Genomic DNA, 19290 nt, shown 5'->3' on the forward strand with positions numbered 1-19290 from the left:
CCCCCAAGCACCACCCAAGGGTCATCTGAGTACAGAGCCAAGAGGAGCCACTGAGTCCTAGAATCCTACTGGGAATGGTCCAACCCCACACAATTCCCCAAGATAGAAATAAGTATTAATACAGCTATTTGAACAATTGCCATCACAATGAGCTTTGTGAAGTATGCAAAGACAAAGTATAAAAAAAAGTTAATCTGGGGCCAAAGAGATAGCACAGCGGCGTTTGCCTTGCAAGCAGCCGACCCAGGACCTAAGGTGATTGGTTTTAGTCCTGGCGTCCCATATGGTCCCCCGTGCCTGCCAGGAGCTATTTCTGAGCAGATAGCCAGGAGTAACCCCTGAGCACCGCCGGGTGTGGCCCCCCCCCCAAAAAAAAAGTTAATCTACCTCAAGTGGGATCTACTTCCTATGGGTAGAATCAGCAAAGACTTTCCCAAGGGGGTAAGGATGAATAGGACTGATAGAAAAGTATTAGATAGGGCTGAAGGGATAGCACAGTAGATAGGGTGTTTGCCTTGCATGCGGCAGACCTGGGTTCAATCCCCATTATCCCAAATGGTCCCTCAAGACTACCAGGAGCAATTTCTAAGTTCAGATCCAGGAGTGACACTGAGCAGCTCTGGGTGTGCTTCCCCCCAGAAAAAAAGTTTTAAATAGGCTTGGGGGTTTTGTTTTGCTTTGGTTTGGGGGTCACACCTAGAGATGTTCAAGGCTTTCTTCTGTCTCTACCATGGGTCACTCCTGTAGGCTCCAAAGACCATATGTAGTGCCAAGGATCAAACCTGGGTCATGCATGAACAAGGCAAATGCCCTATGCACTGTAATCAGCCTTGAAAGTATTAGATTTGGGATGTGGTAATACTATTTTAAGTGTGTGTGTGTGTGTGTGTGTGTGTGTGTGTGTGTGTGTGTGTGTGTGTAAACTAGCTTGAGACCTTGGCAGGGGTCTTTACTTCAATTGTGTGGGCTCGTCTTTCGACTTTAGACCCTAACAACTCAAAGACTCTGTCATGAGGTGGTATCACATTCAGGTAAAATGCCAGAGGTTCATTGAACAGAGTCAATGGACATTTTCTGCAGAGCCAATTATAATAGTTCAAGCCTGGAAGCTGGTGGTCCCTAGAAGTTACTCCATTTTACTATAAACAACCATGAAACAAATGGCTGTTCCTGCATTCCATACTTCTTTATCTTATGAAGACATAGCCTGTTTGTATCACAGGACAATGTCTGTCTACTCCTGCACACTGAGAGGATGGTGGTCTGAGATGGAACTGATGAAGTAACATCTTTGAGAAGCTGGCATTATTTTCTCCATGTTATAACAGTGGTCCAGAGACTTGAAGTTACTTCCCAAAGATCACTCAAATAAGAGCAGTTTCTTGATTTTAAAAAAAAAGTCTGACATGGGCTGGAGCAATTGCACAGTGGGTAGGATGCTTGCCTTGCACAGAGCCCACCTGGGTTTATCCCCGATTTATCCCATATGGTCTCCCAAGCACACCAGGAGCAATTTTTTTTGTTTTGTATTGTTTTTGTTTTGGGGCCACACCCTATGACGCTCAGGGGTTACTCCTGGCTATGCGCTCAGAAATCGCTCCTGCCTTGGGGGACCATATGGGACAGTGGGGATTGAACTGCGGTCAGTCCTAGGCTAGTGCGCGCAAGGCAGGAACCTGTGCCACAGCTCCGGCACCCAGGAGCGATTCTTCAGCGCAGAGCCAGGAATGACGCCTGAACACAGCCAAGTGTGGCCCAACACCACCACCACCCCCAAATATGCCTTCCATGTGAAGAAATTGGGTTAGGTCTCCAATAGTGAAAAACAATGACAATAACAGCAACAATTTCAGTTAATTATTGTATCTAATTGTGACTACACAGTTAGATAAAAAAATAAAAATAAAATAAAATAAATAAAATAAAAATATAAAAAAATTACTGCCCGGGGGGACGAACAGATAGCATGGAGGTAGTGCATTTGCCTTGCATGCAGAAGGACAGTAGTTCGAATTCCGGCATCCCATATGGTCCCCCGAGCCTGCCAGGAGCAATCTCTGGGCGTAGAGCCAGGAGGAACCCCTGAGTGCGCCTGGTGTGGCCCCAAAACAAAACAAAACAACAAAACAAAACAAAGTCCAGGAGCGATTGCAGAGCAAGTAGGGCTTTTGCCTTGCATGCGCCAGACTCAGGTTGGATCCCCAGCATCCCCTATGGTCCCCTGAGCCTAACAGGAGTAATTTCTGAGCACAGAGCCAGGAGTAACCCCTGAGCGCCGCCAAATGTGACTCGCCCAAAAAATACTGTCCAATAAGGGAGCTGGGGATCTTATCTATGCAACAGTTCCTCTTGAGCCAATATGACCCAATAAAGTGCAATGGGACAGTTCCTCTAAGAGAGATATTGGCATGCCTTCCAAGCAATAAGCTTCAGGCCAATCTGTTTTAGCTTTATGTAACCCAAAGAGTTCTACATTTGAGGGAGGAAGAGGAGTTTCAAGAAATTTTGAATCAAGTGCTTTGTAACTAAGCTATGTCTGCAGCTATTATCAGATGTGGCTGTATTGTGTTATCTCAATCCTTGTCTCCTAGACAGAATTCACTCAGGAGGCATAAGGCAGGAGAATGACAAATTTTATTAATAAAAAAGAAAGGGTGCAGGGGTCTCAAACTCAATTTACCTGGGAGCCGCAGGAGGCAAAGTCGGGGTGATCCTTGAGTGTAAAGTCAGTAGTAAGCCTTGAACATTGGGGGTGTGTGACCCAAACAACTAAAACAAGACAAAACAAAAAAAGATTCCTCTAAGGCAGGTCCACAAAATGTTGTGCAGAGGGCCGCAAACGGTCCTCGGGCCAAGAGTTTGAGACCCCTGGAGAGAAATAGTACAAGGATTAAGGCACTTGCCTTGCATGCCAGCAATACTAATTCAATCCCAGTCCTACATGTGATCTTCCATTATTGTCAAAGATCATTCTTGAGGAGCTGGTGCATTGCGGGTAGGGCTTTTGCCTTACATACAGCAAAATTGATTTGATCCCCGGCATCCCATATGGTCCCTTGAGCCTACCAGGAGTGATTCCTGAGTGCAGAGACAGGAGTAACTCCTGAGCACCTCTGGGTGTGATCCAAAAATAAACAAACAAACAAACAAACAAAAAGATCACTCTTGAGCACACAATCAGGAATAGGCCCTGATCACTACAAAGTATAGCCCAAGACCCTGGCCTAAAAAAATAGGCAAAGAAAAGATAAAGAAAGGAAGGCCAGAGACAGTATAGGGACTAAATATGCTCTGGGAGATGTTCAGATCCTGTTGACCAAGAAGTACTTAGCAACCCTTCCTTTCACACTGCATAGGTTATTTAGTGTTCATCTAACAGTTCTTAGGGCTTCTTCCTGGCTCTGTACTTAGGGATCATTTCTGGGGACCAAATGCAGTGCTGGGAATCAAACCAGTCAACCATGTTCTAGGAAGCACCTTTCCTCTGTTCTTTCTCTCTAACCAATTGTATGGGTTTTTATCTAGCTTTACTGCAATTTTAATCATTTCCTTGGAAAGTCCTGGATCTAGGTAATCTTATCTCCTCAGTCTTTTTGTTGTTGTTTTGTTTTGTTTTGTTTTTTGGGTCACACCTGGCAGCACTCAGGGGTTACTCCTGGCTCTACTCTCAGAAATCTCCTGGCAAGCTTTATGGGGGACCATATGGGATGCTGGGATTTGAACCACCATCCTTCTGCATACAAGGCAAATGCCCTACCTCCATGCTATCTCTCTGGCCCCATCTCCTCAGTCTTATTTATCTTCTTTTTTTAATAATGATATCTGTATTTAAACACCAGGATCACAAACATATTTGTAGTTGGGTTTCAGTCATAAAAAGAACACCCCCCTTCACCAGTGCAACGTTTCCATCACCAATGCCCCCATCTCCTCCCTCCCCCACCTGTATTCGAGACAGGCTTTCTACATCCCTCACTCAATGACATTGTTTTTTGTTTGTTTGTTTTTTGTGTCACACCCAGCAGCTCTTGGGGGTTACTACTGGCTCTATGCTCAGAAATTGCTCCTGGTAGGCTCGGGGGACCAAATGGGATGCCAGAGTTCAAACACCATCCTTCTGCATGCAAGGCAAATGCCCCACCTCCATGCTATCTCTTTGGCCCCACTCAATGACATTATCATGATAGTTCTCAGTATAATTATTTCTCTAACTGCACTCACTGCACTCACTATTCTTTGTGGTGAGCTTCCTTTCTTGAGCCAGTCCTTCTGGCACTAATCTCTGGGAATTATTTCAATGTCTTTACTTTTTTTGTTTGTTTGTTTGTTTGTTTGTTTTTTCTTTGGTTTTTGGGCCACACCCATTTGACGCTCAGGGGTTACTCCTGGCTACACATTCAGAAATCGCTTCTGGCTTGGGGGGACCATATGGGATGCCTGGGGATCGAACCGTGGTCTGTCCTATGCTAGCGCTTGCAAGGCAGACACCTTACCTCTAGCGCCACCTTCCAGGCCCCGTCTTTACTTTTTTTAAGCCCATAGGTGAGTGAGACTATTCTGTGTCTATCTCTCTCCCTCTATCAGTCTTATCATCTTATCTATCTACCAATAGCAGGTAAATAACATCCTCCAGCCCTCAGGAAACACTGGAAGGTTCCTGGTTGTCAGTATTCTTGGGATTGAGATTCCACACTTAAAAATGCTTGGTTCTGGACATTTTCCCTTCCTGTGTCAGCATTCCAGGGATTCATTCTAGCTGTATTGTAGCTGTGCTTAACATTACACTACTACACCCATGCTTGCATTATGCCACCTCCGCCTAGATGCCTGATCAACTACTTGCATTAACAAAATCTTCCCTTGTATATTTTATTTTGTTCATTTAGGTTTTTTGTTGTTGGTTGTTGTTGTTGTTGTTCATTTAGTTTGTTTTAGTGTTTGAAGCAGACCAAATAGTCCTCCTATCACTCCTGGCTCAGTGCTTGAGAGTCACTCCTGGTTGTGCTCAGAGGAGCAGGTGTTGCTGGAGATTGAACCTAGACCCCTTGCAAGCAAAGCAAGCAAACTCATTCAACCATCTCTTTAGCCTTTCACTGTGGATTGTTTTGTTTTGTTTTGGGGTCACACCTGGTGGCTGTCAGGGGTTATTCCTCTGCGCTCAGAAATCACTCCTGGCAGGGTTGAGGGACCATATGGGATGCTGGAATTCAAACCACCATTCGTCCTGGGTCAGCAGCATGCAAGGCAAACACTCTACCGCTGTGCACTCTACCGGCCCTGCACTGTGGTTTTTATTTGGAATTCCCAAGTCATATATATTTTTTTCAGGCCACACCCATTTGATGCTCAAGGGTTACTCCTGGCTAAGCGCTCAGAAATCGCCCCTGGCTTGGAGGGACCATATGGGACGCCGGGGGATCGAACCATGGTCGCGATCTTTCCTTGGCTAGCGCTTGCAAGGCAGACACCTTACCTCTAGCGCCACCTCGCTGGCCCCAAATCATATATATTAACAACAAATGAATTGTATGGTATGTGAATTATACTTCAATACAGATATTTTTCTCCTAAAAGGAGATAATAGAATTTTGTGATATCAGCTAGAACTGAATACATGCAGTCCTCAAATCAACAACTGTTCCTAGATATATGTCTAGCAGAAAAGTATACATGTGCTTCTCCAAAGACATACATATGCATGGGGTTTCTTTTTGGTTTTGTTTTGACTTTTGGTTTTTGGGCCACACCTAGCAGCACTCAGGTTAATCCTGGCTCTGCACTCAGAAATCACTCCTGGCAGACTTGGGGGACCAAGTGGAACACCAGGAATCAAAACTGGGTTGACTATGTGCAAGACAGATGCTCTACCCTTTGTACTATAGCTCTGATCCCAAACATAGTTAAAAATACATCTACTGGAGGCTGGAGAGAAAGCACAGCAGTATGGTGTTTGCCTTGCAAGTGGCTGACCCAGGACAAACCTGAGTTCAATTCCTGGCATCCCATATGGTCCCCAAGCCTGCCAGGAGCAATTTCTGAGCACAAAGCCAGGTGTAACTCCTGAGCACCATTTGGTGTGGCCCGAAAAACAAAAATAAATAAATAAATCTACTGGGCCGAGCAATAGTACAGTAGAAATGGCATTTTCCTTGTACAAAGCTAACCTGGATTTGACCCTTGACATCTCATATGGTCCCATTAGCCTGCCAGGAGTAATTCCTGAGTACAGAGCTAATAGTTATTCCTGAGCGACACTGGTATAGCCTCCTCCCCCCCAAAAAAATCAAAGAGAGGCAAAAGAGATAATTTAAAGTGTACGATGCTTGTCTTGTATGTGACTGATCAGATTCCCAAACCCTGACATCCCATGGGTTCCCTGAGCACTGCCAGAAGTAATTCTTGAGTACAGAGCCAGGAATAACTGCTGACCATTGCTGGATGTGTCTCTCCAAAATAAAATTATATAATAAAATATAATTAAACGTAACTAGGGCTGGTGAGACAGGTAGGGCTCTTGCCTTGCACATGGCTGACCCAGGTTCCATTCCTGGAACCACATATGGTACCCTAAGCATCTCCAGGAGTGATCCCTAAACACAGAACCAAGAGTGAACTCTAAGCATAGGTAGGTATAGCCCAGCCTCCCCCACGAATAATAAATAAAAACAGCCTTATCTTGACTCTAGTTCAGTTTGGGCCCACAGCCAGGAATCCCTAAATATTGAGATGTGTCCCTCTCAAAACCCAAAATAAGTTAATGATTAAAAATAGACTTGATGTGGTCGGGAGTCTAGCAGGATGGAGTTCGGCAGGCCCCCGCCATGCCAGAGGCCTTCTTAACCAGGTCTAGGGGGGGGTGCGGGACTTGGGGCAACCCCAGCACCCCTCTACCGCCTTGCTCCTGATCTCCAGGGCTTCCCCGGGCCACATGCCTGGGCAAGCCGGTGAGTTGGGCCCCTTGGCCCAACAAAAGATCATTTTTCTCTTTAACTTCCTTAACCCCTATCATCATCACTCCTCATTTACCCTTTCTAACTTAAGTACTGTAGAGTCCTAAGTCACAGACTCGAGTTAACACCCACCAACTATTCCAAAAGGCATAAAAAGGACACGTATGTCTTTTCAACATTTCATGGGTGTTTTCTTTGACGGCTATAACTTTTGCTGAATATTTTCTTATACAGTGACGATTCCCCCCCCCCCATTTTTTTTTATCTTATCTTTGTGAACTGCTCAATATGGAATTTGGTGTGAAAGAATCCCTCAGTTTAATGCTATGGTGAAAGAAGTCATGGGTATTGTTGGACATGTTCTTATGCCCCCATATACTCTGATAACGCCACGTGGCTTTATTTCTTGTTTGCTTAGGCACACTAAAATGGGAAAATACTATACATACCAGTAAGTTCTTATCTAATAGAGATGGGAACACACAAATCTTGTAGTGCAATGGGACCTTACACCCTGAACATTGACATAAAGACCTGGCACAGGCCTCAGAAGAATGGACATTCTTCATTCACCCCTGATCTAGAGAAGACATCTACAAAACATCCAAGGTTGCCTATAACGTCACCTGGAGGCATTCCTCTACCAGGGAAGACCCTACAGCTGCTCTGACATCGATCTACTCAAAAGAGACTTCCCTTAACACTGAGAAGACTTAACAAGAACAATGACCTGCTTACTGGACAAGGCTTGCTGTATTGCCCCTTAATTGTGAGGTGAAACTAGAGGATACTCTACACCAGCCTGACTTCAATGTAGGATGTGCAGATTCCAGGATCTTTAATAAAACTGTGTTGGCACTACAGACAATGACTTGGATTGAATAAACTAGTTTACCTGGAGCCTAGAGTTGGTCTTATGCCAGGAAACTTCAGGGGTAGTGTTTCCTTGTATTTAGACCAAGGCTATTCCTTTCTATGACCCCCATATTTTGGTGGGCCTATGCAAACAATATTTGCCACTCTAATACCATTTTTACTGTGTCCTTTTGACTAACCCTTAAAAAAAAACCTTAAACTTTTGATGTTAACTTAAACTAATACGTATGTGCATGAATATATAAAAATATTATGCCTTCAAAGTTAAGGAGTCACATCAATCTCATGGCTTTAGGTTGCTTTGTGTACTGCTAAGAAATGTTATAATGTACTACTATCGGGGGACTTGTGGACAAAGTAATTGTACATGGGTTCTGCCTTATTTTTCTTAATTTTTTTGACTGTAAGTTCAATATTTAGGCGTCAGCCAGGGGATTTCTTCTGAGAACTCTGTTTATGGGTGATTGTTCTTTCACTGTAACTTTACCTTGTCCTCTTTGCATCATTGTTCTCATAATTAAAATAAAAATAAAAAACAGACTTGATGTATATATTTATATGGGCATAAGCAGTAGAATGAATGGCCTTTGATTCATTCAAATTATAAAATCTACACACCAATAAAATGGAATGAAATGAGCAGACAGGCAAGTAAGGAGGGAGGAAGAACATTGGCAGTACATTTTTGAATGGGTTTTGTGCCACACCTGGTGGCGCTCAGGGGTTACTCCTGGCTCTGTGCTCAAAAATTGCTCCTGGCAAGCTTGGGGGACCATATGGAATGCCAGGGACTAAACCCAGGTCTATTTCGGTTGGCCGGGTGCAAGGCAAACACCCTACCACTGTGTTACTGCTCTAGTCCCAACAATGAATTTTTTAATATAATTTTTAATTGACTGACAATGAAATACACAGTTACAAAATTGTTCATGATTGAGTTTCAGTTACACAATATTGAACACCCATTCCTTCATCAATGCACATTTGCATCTTTCTTGCCACCAATGTCCCCAATTTCCCTCCCACCTATCCCCAAACCCTGCCTGCCTCTATGGCAGACATCCCACACACACACTTTTTTTCCTTTTAGAGATTGTGATTTGCAATATTGTTACTGAAAGGGAATCATGTATATTATTCTACCTCCTTTTAGTACCCAGTCCTTACCCTGAGAGAACATTTCTAATTATCATTGTTACAGTGGTCTCTTTTCTTCCCTAGTTGCTATTTGTGGCAAGCTTCCTACCACGGACTAGTCCTCCTGACCCTTGTCTCCAATTTTTTTTGTGGGGGGGGGGGTATTACTACCATACTATCTTTTTTCTTTTTTTCTTTTTTTTGTTTTTTGGTTTTTGGATTTTGGTGTTTGGGTCACACCTGGTGGCGCTCAGGGGTTATTCCTGGCTCTGCACTCAGAAATAGCTCCTGGTAGGCACAGAGACCATATGGGATGCCGAGGTTGAAACCACTGTCTGTCCTGGATCTGCTGTGTGCAAAGCAAACACCCTGCCGCTGTGCTATCTCTCCTGCCCCACTATTGTTTTATTTTTTATATTCCACAAATGAGGGCAATAGTTCTATGTCTATCCCTCTCCCTCTGACTCATTTCGCTCAACATAATACACTCCATATCCAGTAATGTATAAGCAAATTTCATTACTTCATTTTTGCTAATGCCTGAATAGTAGATATACCAAAGTCTCTTTTTACTTTTATTTTAATTTTTTTTGGTTTTTGGTTTTTGGGCCACACCCAGCGATGCTTAGGGGTTACTCCTGGCTCTGCGCTCAGAAATTGCTCCTGGCTTGGGGGACCATATTGGACATCAGGGGATTGAACCGAGGTCCGTCCTAGGTCAACTGTATGCAAGGCAAACGCCCTACTGTTGCACCACCACTCTGGCCCCACCAAAGTTTCTTTATCTACTAATCTGTTCTCCAGCACTTGTTTCCAGATTCTGGCTATAATGAATAGTACCTCAATGAACATAGGAATGCAAATACCTTGTCTATATTGTAGATTTCTTTTCGGGGGGGCCCTTAGGGTATAACCCCAGGGGTATTGCCAGGTCATATGAAAGCTCAATTTGTAGTTTTGTGGTTTTTTTTTGAGGAATGTTCATATTGTTTTCCAAAAATAGTGGGCCAATCTACATTCCCACCAGCAGTGAATGCTTTCTCCCTGCTTCTGTGCCAGCACTGGTCATTCTTGTTCTTCTTGATGTGTGCCAGTCTCTGTGGTAACGATTCTATAAAAGTGGGAACATTTGCCTTGAATGTGGCTGACCCAGGTTTGATCCCTGGTATTCCATGTGGTCCCTGAGCCTGCTAGGAATTTCTGAGTGCAGAGCCAGAAGTAACCCCTGAGTGCCGCTGGGTATGACCCAAAAACCAAATAAAAGGAAAAAAAAAAAAGCTATTTCATTGTTGCTTTGATTTGCCTATCCCTTTTTTTTTTTTTTTTTTTTTTTTTTTTTTGGTTTTTGGGTCACACCCGGCAGTGCTCAGGGGTTATTCCTGGCTTCAGGCTCAGAAATTGCTCCTGGCAGGCACGGGGGACCATATGGGGCGCTGGGATTCGAACCGATGGCCTCCTGCATGAAAGGCAAACGCCTTACCTCCATGCTATCTCTCCGGCCCCCAAGATTTGCCTATCCCTGATGATTAATGATGTGTAGCATTTTTTCACGTGCTTTTTGTTGGCAATGAATTTAGAGTGAATTTCAAAACCAGAAGACTTTCTGCCCCTGTGCCAAGTTGCAGACACCAGCTCAAAATCTTTTTTGGGGGGGGAGGGCACACCCGTTTGATGCTCAGGGGTTACTCCTGGCTAAGTGCTCAGAAATTGCCCCTGGCTTGGGGGGGACCATATGGGACGCTAGGGGGTCAAACCACAGTCCTTCCTTGGCTAGCGCTTGCAAGGCAGACACCTTACCTCTAGCGCCACCTCGCGGGCCCCAACCAGCTCAAAATCTAAAGTTCGTATCACCAAGACCTATAGAAGACCCTTCAGGGAGGAGTAGGAGGAATAGAGACTGACTGGAAGGAACCTCCATCCTTCCTCCTTGACAACACCTTAGCAACAGAGCCAGGTTTGCTCTGCAAAGGCCTCTAAAGTCAGCTCTACAAAAACAAATGGTGCCTATTCAATCTCGGGAGTCGCCCACACCCTTTTTACTGGCTGTATAACTTCTTCCCTTTGTTTATGGACTCACTTTTTCCCTTTGTTTATGGACTCATGCCATTTTGGGGGAAGGGGTCACCCACATTCCAGCTTGGAATGTGAATGTGTAATTTCTTGATGAAACTCTCTCCTCTCTCTGGAGAAGCACCCTCTTCTTGTGAAGACATGTTTCCTTTTCCTCTCTCCTATCTTTTAAACTAAATTATTTTACTCCATTATCAGGGTTTATTTGGGTGGATTAGGCCACTCAGCGGCGCTCAGGGATTATTTCTGCCTCTGCTCAGAAATTGCTTCTGGGGGCTGAAGAGGTGGCGCTAGAGGTAAGCTGTCTGCCTTGCAAGCGCTAGCCAAGGAAGGACCGTGGTTTGACCCCCCAGCGTCCCATATGATCCCCCCAAGCCAAGGGCGATTTCTGAGCGCTTAGCCAAGAGCATCAAACGGGTGTGGCCCAAAAAAAAAATTTGCTTTTGACAGGGGACAGCAGTAGGGTGGCCAGGGCCGTCCCAGGCCTAGGTTCGATAACCCTGGCATCCCAAATGATTCCCCGCGTCTACCAGGAATGATTTGTTTGTTTGTTTGTTATCGGGGGAGCAAAAAACCCACCAAAAACTAAAGAAGCAGAAGAAGAAGGAGGAGGAGGAGGAGGAAGAGGAGAGGAAGAGGAGGAGGAGGAGGAGGAAAGGAGGAGGATGAGGAGGAGGAAAGGAGGAAGAAAGGAGGAAGAAAGGAGGAGGAGGAAAGGAGGAAGAACGGAGGAGGAGGAGGAAAGGAGGAGGAGGAAAGGAGGAGGAGGAAAGGAGGAGGAAAGGAGAAGGAGGAGGAGAAAAGGAGGAGGAGGAGGAAAAGAGGAGGAGGAGGAGGAAAGGAGGAGGAGGAAGAAAGGAGAAAAGGAAGAGGAGGAGGAGGAGGAAAGGAGGAGCAGGAGGAGAAAAAGAGGAGGAGGAGGAGAAGAAGGAAGAAGAAGAAGGAGGAGGAGGAGGAGGAAAGGAGGAGGAGGAGAAAAGGAGGAGGAGAAAAGGAGGAGGAGGAAAGGCGGAGGAGGAGGAAGAAAGGAGGAAAGGAGGAGGAGGAGGAGGAAAGGAAGAGGAGGTGGAGGAGGAAAGGAGGAGGAGAAGGAGGAGAAGAAGAGGAGGAGAAGAAGGAAGAAGAAGGAAGAAGAAGAAGAAGAAGAAGAAGAAGAAGAAGAAGAAGAAGAAGAAGAAGAAGAAGAAGAAGAAGAAGAAGAAGAAGAAGAAGAAGAAGAAGAAGTGGGGCCGGGCGGTGGCGCTGGAGGTAAGGTGCCTGCCTTGCCTGCGCTAGCCTAGGACGGACCGCGGTTCGATCCCCTGGCGTCCCATATGGTCCCCCAAGAAGCCAGGAGCAACTTCTGAGTGCATAGCCAGGAGTAACCCCTGAGCGTCACAGGGTGTGGCCCAAAAACCAAAAAAAAAAAAAAGAATAGACAAGGAATTTGTGAAACCTGGTTAGAAGTCAGGACATTATTTATTTATTATTTATTTATTTAGGATTATTTGATTTTGGATTCATATCAATGGAGTTCAGGAACTATTCTTTTTTTCGTTTTTGTTTTGTTTTGTTTTTGTTTGTTTGTTTTTGGGCCACACCCGGTGATGCTCAGGGGTTACTTCTGGCTGTCTGCTCAGAAATAGCTCCTGGCAGGCACGGGGGACCATATGGGACACCGGGATTCGAACCAACCACCTTTGGTCCTGGATCGGCTGCTTGCAAGGCAAATGCCGCTGTGCTATCTCTCCGGGCCCAGGAACTATTCTTGACTTGTTATGGGGAGGGGGGTTGCTCAGGGACATTTTCTACATGCAAAACCTGTCCTCTAGGGGCCAGAGCAATAAATAGTACAATGGGTAGGGAGCTTGCTGTAAAAGTGCTTGTCTTGGGGCCGGAGCAATAGCGCAGCGGAAAGGTTTTTGCCTTGCACTCAGCCAATACGGAACAGACCCGGGTTCAAATCCCAGCATCCTATATGGTCCCCTGAGCCTACCAGGAGTGACTCCTGAGCACAGAGCCAGGAGTAATTCCTAAGCGCTGCTGGATGTGACCCAAAAACCAAATAGAAAAAGTGCTTGTCTTATACACAGCTTACCTTGGTTCAACCACTAGACCACATATCGTCTCCAGAAGTCCACTAGGAGTGATCCCTGAACATAGAACCAGGAATAATCCCTGCAATGCCAGGTGTGGCTCAAATCACATCTCCTGAACTCTCCCCACCAAATAATGAAACCCAAACTATGACTATATGCAGCTATATAGATGAATTTCCAAAATATAAAATTAAGAAGTATCCCAACTTGAAAGAAAGAGTACACAGTCTTTCTGATTCCAGTTTAGCACCTGGAAATTCTTTTTTTTTTTTTTTTTTTTTTTGGTTTTTTTTTTGGGGCCACACCCTGTGACGCTCAGGGGTTACTCCTGGCTATGCGCTCAGAAGTTGCTCCTGGCTTCTTGGGGGACCATATGGGACGCCGGGGGATCGAACCGCGGTCCGTCCTAGGCTAGCGCAGGCAAGGCAGGCACCTTACCTCCAGCGCCACCGCCCGGCCACAGCACCTGGAAATTCTAAGTAGAGATAGAGACATCAGGATCCAAACAGCAGAAGAACTCAGTTCCAATCTCCTCCTGAATTCAGGCATTTGTCTTTGTCACAGGAAAGAATTTCTGGAGAAGACAGGACAGTAAAAACATTTTATTTAGGAAATATAAAATAGGAAAAAAAAAAAAAAGAGCCTTCAAAGTAAAGGAAAACCAAGCTTGAATGACCAAACAGAGTTTGGGGATAGAAACTGGGCTGGCTGAGTGCAAGGCAAATGCCGTACCAGCTGTACTATTGCTCTGGCCCCATCTTTTGCTCGTTTCTTTTTTTTTTTTTTTTTTTTTTTTTGGTTTTTGGACCATGCCCGGTGATGCTCAGGGGTTACTCCTGGCTGTCTGCTCAGAAATAGCTCCTGGCAGGCACGGGGACCATTATGGGACACCGGGATTCGAACCAACCACCTTTGGTCCTGGATCGGCTGCTTGCAAGGCAAACGCCGCTGTGCTATCTCTCCGGGCCCCCTTTTTTTTTTTTTTTTTTTGGTTTTTGGGCCACACCCGTTTGACGCTCAGGGGTTACTCCTGAGCTATGCGCCCAGAAATTGCCCCTGGCTTGGGGGGACCATATGGGATGCCAGGGGATCGAACCATGGTCCGGTCCGTCCTACTCTAGCGCTTGCAAGGCAGACACCTTACCTCTAGCGCCACCTTCCTGGCCCCTCCGGGCCCCCTTTTGCTCGCTTCTAACTGTGAGTTTTACTATTGTCAAACCTCTAGAATCCTGCAGTTTTCATAACTCTGAAAGCTTTTGTGAAACTTGAAGCAAGGGTCTCAGCCCCAGTGTTAGTTTCTGACAATACTAATTTATCTCTGCAGATTGACATTTCCAGTTTCTCTTTCAGTCTTTTATATTAATTACTTAACTCAGCAGTTAATTAATTGTACCCTTATCCAAAAGCCAGTCTTTAAATTGAGTACATGTTTGGCACACCTGGGTTGAATTCCTGGCATTGCATGGTCCCCATCTGCAAGAAGCTAGGAGGATCTCCAGAACACAGAGCAGGAATTAGTCCTTGAGCACCAGAGTGTGGCCAGAGTAGTGGTGCAGTGGTAGGAAATTTGCCTTGCATGTGGCTAACCTAGGACCAGCTCAGGTGTCCCATATGGTCTCCAAAGCCAGGAGCAATTGATTTCTGAGCGTAAAGCCAGGAGTAACCCCTGAGCGTCACCGGGTGTGGTCCCCAAAAACAAACAAACAAACAAAAAGGCTAGAAAAGTGTAGCGGATGGGGCATTTACCGTGTACATAGCCAACATTCTTTCTATCCCCCACACTTCACTGATATGGTCCCCAAGCACTATCAGGAGTGACCCCTGATGAGAGGGACAGCAGTAAGAATTGAGAACCTATGGGTGTGACACCCTAACTAAAACAAAAACTTCCCACAAAGTATAAATCCAAACCAAAAACCAAAAAAGCAAAAACCCTTAAGTGTTACTCTTTGGCTAGGTCAGATTTCTCTGCTAACAGAAAAGAGTATATGTTTATAAAAAGTTTAAGAACTATTTGGAGAAAAGAAACATTTGGGGGCCAGAGCGATAGCACAGTGGGTAAGGTGTTTGCCTTGCACATGGCAGACCCAGAAGGGACTCAGGACCCAGGTTCAATCTCTGGCATCCCATATGGTTTCCAGCATCTGCCAGGAGCAATTTCTGAGCGCAGTGCCAGGAGTAACTCCTGAGTGCCACTAGGTGTAGCCCAAACACCCAAAATTCCCTCCCAAAAAAACTATTTGGAGCCAGAGAAGTAATACAGGGGGAAAGGCACTTGCACTGCATGTGTCTGAGCTGGGTTCAATTCCTGGAACCCTCTATTGTATCTCAAGCCTGCCAGGAGTGATCCTTGAAGGAAGAATCCTGAACATAGCCAGATGTGATCCCTCAAAGGAAAACAAAACAAAAGAACTACCAAAGTGGGGCCGGGAAGGTGGCGCTACAGGTTAGGTGTCTGCCTTGCAAGCGGATGGACCTCGGTTCAATCCCCCGGCATCCCATATGGTCCCTCCAAGCCAGGGGTGATTTCTGAGTGCATAGCCAGGAGTAACCCCTAGCTTCAAACGGGTGTGGCCCAAAAACAAAACAAAACAAAACAAAACAAAAAAAGAACTATCAAAGATTTGGGGCTGGAGAGATAATATAGCAGGTAGGGCACTTGTTTTGCATGCTGCAGATCCAGGTTTAATCCTCAAAATCCCATATGGTCCCCTAGCACTGCCAAGAGTAACTTCTTTTTAGTTGTTTTTGGCAAAAACAAACAAAAAAAAAACATATGCAAGGCAACCGTCTTGCCCCCTGCACTATCTCTCTGACCTCAAACAGTTACTGGGGGGTGGGAGGTGTTTGGGTTTGGGGGTCACACCCAGTGTCACTCAGGGTTACTCCTGACTCTATACTCAGAAATCACTCTTTTTTTGGGGGGGGGGCACACCCGGCAGTGTTCAGGGGTTACTCCTGGCTATCTGCTCAGAAGTAGCTCCTAGCAGGCATGGGGGACCATATGGGACGCCAGGATTCGAACCAACCACCTTAGGTCATGGGGTTGGCTGCTTGTAAGGCAAACGCCACTGTGCTATCAGGAATCACTCTTAGCAGGCTTGGGAGACCATAAGGACCTGGGTCGGCCATGTGCAAAGAAAATGCCTTACTCACTCTGCTATTGATTGCAGTACCAGGAGTAACTACTGAGCATTATCAAATGAAGCATAAAAACAAAATGAAAGAAAGAAAGAAAGAAAGAAAGAAAGAAAGAAAGAAAGAAAGAAAGAAAGAAAGAAAGAAAGAAAGAAAGAAAGAAAGAAAGAAAGAAAGAAAGAAAGAAAGAAAGGAAAGAAAGAAAGGAAAGAAAGAAAGGAAAGAAAGAAAGAAAGAAAGAAAGAAAGAAAGAAAGAAAGAAAGAAAGAAAGAAAGAAAGAAAGAAAGAAAGAAAGAAAGAAAGAAAGAAAGAAAGAAAAAAAGAAAGAAAGAAAGAAAGAAAGAAAAAGAAGGGAAGAAAAGAAAGAAAGGAGGAAGGAAGAAAATAAAGAGAAAGAGAAAGAAAGAAAAGAAAGAAGAAAGAAAGAAAGAAAGAAAGAAAGAAAGAAAGAAAGCTGTCAGAGATGATCCATGGTGCTTGAAGTCAGAGTGGTGAATTTTCTTGGGAGCAAGTTTTTCTTGCACTGGGAAGAGGACAATGGGGAATTTTCTGGATTGATGATCCTGTAACTTGATCTGGTTAGTAGTGACAAAGGAACAGCAGTGAAAAATTACTAGGTATGACTTTGCTGTGTAAATTATACCTTTTTAATGGTTGAAAGGAACACTGAAAAAAAGTTTTTCCTGGTTCTTGCAAATCCTTTTGGTGTTAATTTCATAGTCTTAAACCTCTATATGCCCCCTTGTGGCTGTTTGTGGGTCTCTTTATTTTTCTTTGGATCCACACACTAATTATTAGTTGAGAAAACAATGGTAAAGAAGATGGATAAAATCTCCTTTCTTCTGAAGTTCTCTTAGGGTCTGGAGTCGAAAGACAAGACCACACAATTGGGGCTGGAGTGATAGCCCAGCGGTAAGGTGTTTTGCCTTGCACTCGGCCAACACAGGATGGACCCCAGTTTGAATCTCGTCACCCCATATGGTCCCCAAACCTGCCAGGAGCGATTTCTGAGCGCAGAGCCAGGAGTAACTCCTGAGCGCCATCGCTCAGGAGCGATGAGCCGAAAACAAAAACAAACAATCAAAAAAGACCACACAATTGAAATAAAGCAAAACAAAGCTTTATTCTGTTTATCAATAAGCTACAAGCTCGCTAACCAGGGCTACCTCCTGCAGGAGGTAACCCCACCCTGGGGGTCACAGCCAGGTTATAAGGGCTAGAAGCAGGAAGTCTTGACCTTTATGTTGACCGCCTGTTGTCTAGGGTTTCTAGGGGTGTTTCATCATGTCCTTTTCTGGCTAGACGTCTAAGGCAGAATACTGTGGTTTATAGGGCCTTGGGGTCTGTGTCATTATTGTTGGGATAGAAACTTAGTCCTTATATGGAAAGTTAGCCTTGTTAGCCTAAATAAACATTAAGTCAACAAAAATGGAGCCCCTCTGCTCTAGGATTCACATTCCCTCCTCCTATCTTGGACCTGAATCAAATCTTTGTCTCTCCTTGAGGTTCTCCATTCCATCTCTACCCTATTGGCACATACTAGGACCTTAGACAATCATCTTAACTGCACCCATGCTAACCTGAATAAAATGGGTGAGGAGTGCTCGCTTCGGCAGCACATATACTAAAACTGGAACGATACAGAGAAGATTAGCATGCCCCCCCATGCAAGGATGACACGCAAATTCGTGAAGTGTTCCATATTTTAAAAAAAAATGGGTGAGGAGATATTGTAGAGTATAATCAGAAACCTAAAACAAATTGTGTAAGTCAAAGTTTAGAGAGGGATCCCGTGGTGACAGTTTGACCCACAAACCCTCCATTCATAGTCCAAGTAAGAGTCCAAGTAGAGTCCAAAAACAAATGAGGGTGTTCATTCTAACTAGTTGTCCCCTGGTCACTACCATCAGCAGGAGCATCAGGACGAACTGCATTCTGTCCTGGTTCTGGGAGCTGAGTCAGCTGAATCTGCAGGGGGGTCCTTCTCGTCGAGGCAGGTGACTCCCCATCTCAAGGAACAAGGTGATTTCTGCCTCTTCTTCAATCCTGCAACTTTAACACCTTTTTGAGTGGAGACGACAACAACATAGAATCCTAGAATCCAGTTGCATGAAGAGAAGGGTTGTGAAGGTTGTTGCTTTCCCTGCACTTGGTTCAACAGAAATGCCTCCCATACCTGGTGCTAATTCTTTTGAGAATAGCTGTAATGGGACCGGAGAGATAGCATGGAGGTAAGGCGTTTGCCTTTCATGCAAAAGGTCATCAGTTCAAATCCCGGCGTCCCATATGGTCCCCCGTGCTTGCCAGGAGCAATTTCTGAGCATGGAGCCAGGAGTAACCCCTGAGCACTGCCGGGTGAGACCCAAAAACCAAAAAAAAACAAAAAAAAAAAAAAAGAGAGAATAGCTGTAATATCTGTAAGGTCTTAATTAGAGGGGGTAAATCTTATTCTTAACATCAGGGGAGGCCACAATCTTCTCTTCTTCTTTCCTTCCACTACCCATCTTCTTTAAATATTAGACTTTAGTTCATTCCCTCCACTTGCCCTGAGTTCTTTGGCTAATACGCACAAGTGTATTTCCAGTTGGTGCCATGACCTTATTGAGTCAAGTTCCTGTGGACCCCCTCTTGCCCCTATTCCTCTGGCAGCTTTTCTGCTGACCTTTAGATTTTTTTGTTTTGTTTTGTTTTGTTTTTGGGTCACACCTGGCAGTGCTCAGAGATTACTCCTGGCTATCTGCTCAGAAATAGCTCCTGGCAGGCACAGGGGACCATATGGGACACCGGGATTTGAACCAACCGCTTTGGTCCTGGATCGGCTGCTTGCAAGGCACTTGCAAGGCTGCTTGCAAACGCCACTGTGCTATCTCTCCGGGCCCTGACCTTTTAGATTTATTTAGAGACTTTACCACCTTAGAAATTATTTAGGGGACTGTGGGTGAAGGTTCATCTTTTGTTTTTTGTTTTTTTTTTTGGTTTTTTTTTTTTTTTTGGTTTTTGGGCCACACCCAGTAACGCTCAGGGGTTACTCCTGGCTATG

General features: G+C 44.9%; 1 non-coding gene across 1 annotated transcript; it reads left to right on the forward strand.

The window, feature by feature from the left end:
- Positions 1 to 17850: 17850 nt before the first annotated feature.
- LOC126019863 (U6 spliceosomal RNA) lies at positions 17851 to 17958 on the forward strand. The gene has a single exon (XR_007499480.1). It is a non-coding gene; the product is annotated as a U6 spliceosomal RNA (small nuclear RNA).
- The last annotated feature ends 1332 nt before the right edge of the window (positions 17959 to 19290 follow it).

Source organism: Suncus etruscus, chromosome 9 (assembly GCF_024139225.1).
Source record: "Suncus etruscus isolate mSunEtr1 chromosome 9, mSunEtr1.pri.cur, whole genome shotgun sequence".
NCBI classification, from domain to species: domain Eukaryota; kingdom Metazoa; phylum Chordata; class Mammalia; order Eulipotyphla; family Soricidae; genus Suncus; species Suncus etruscus.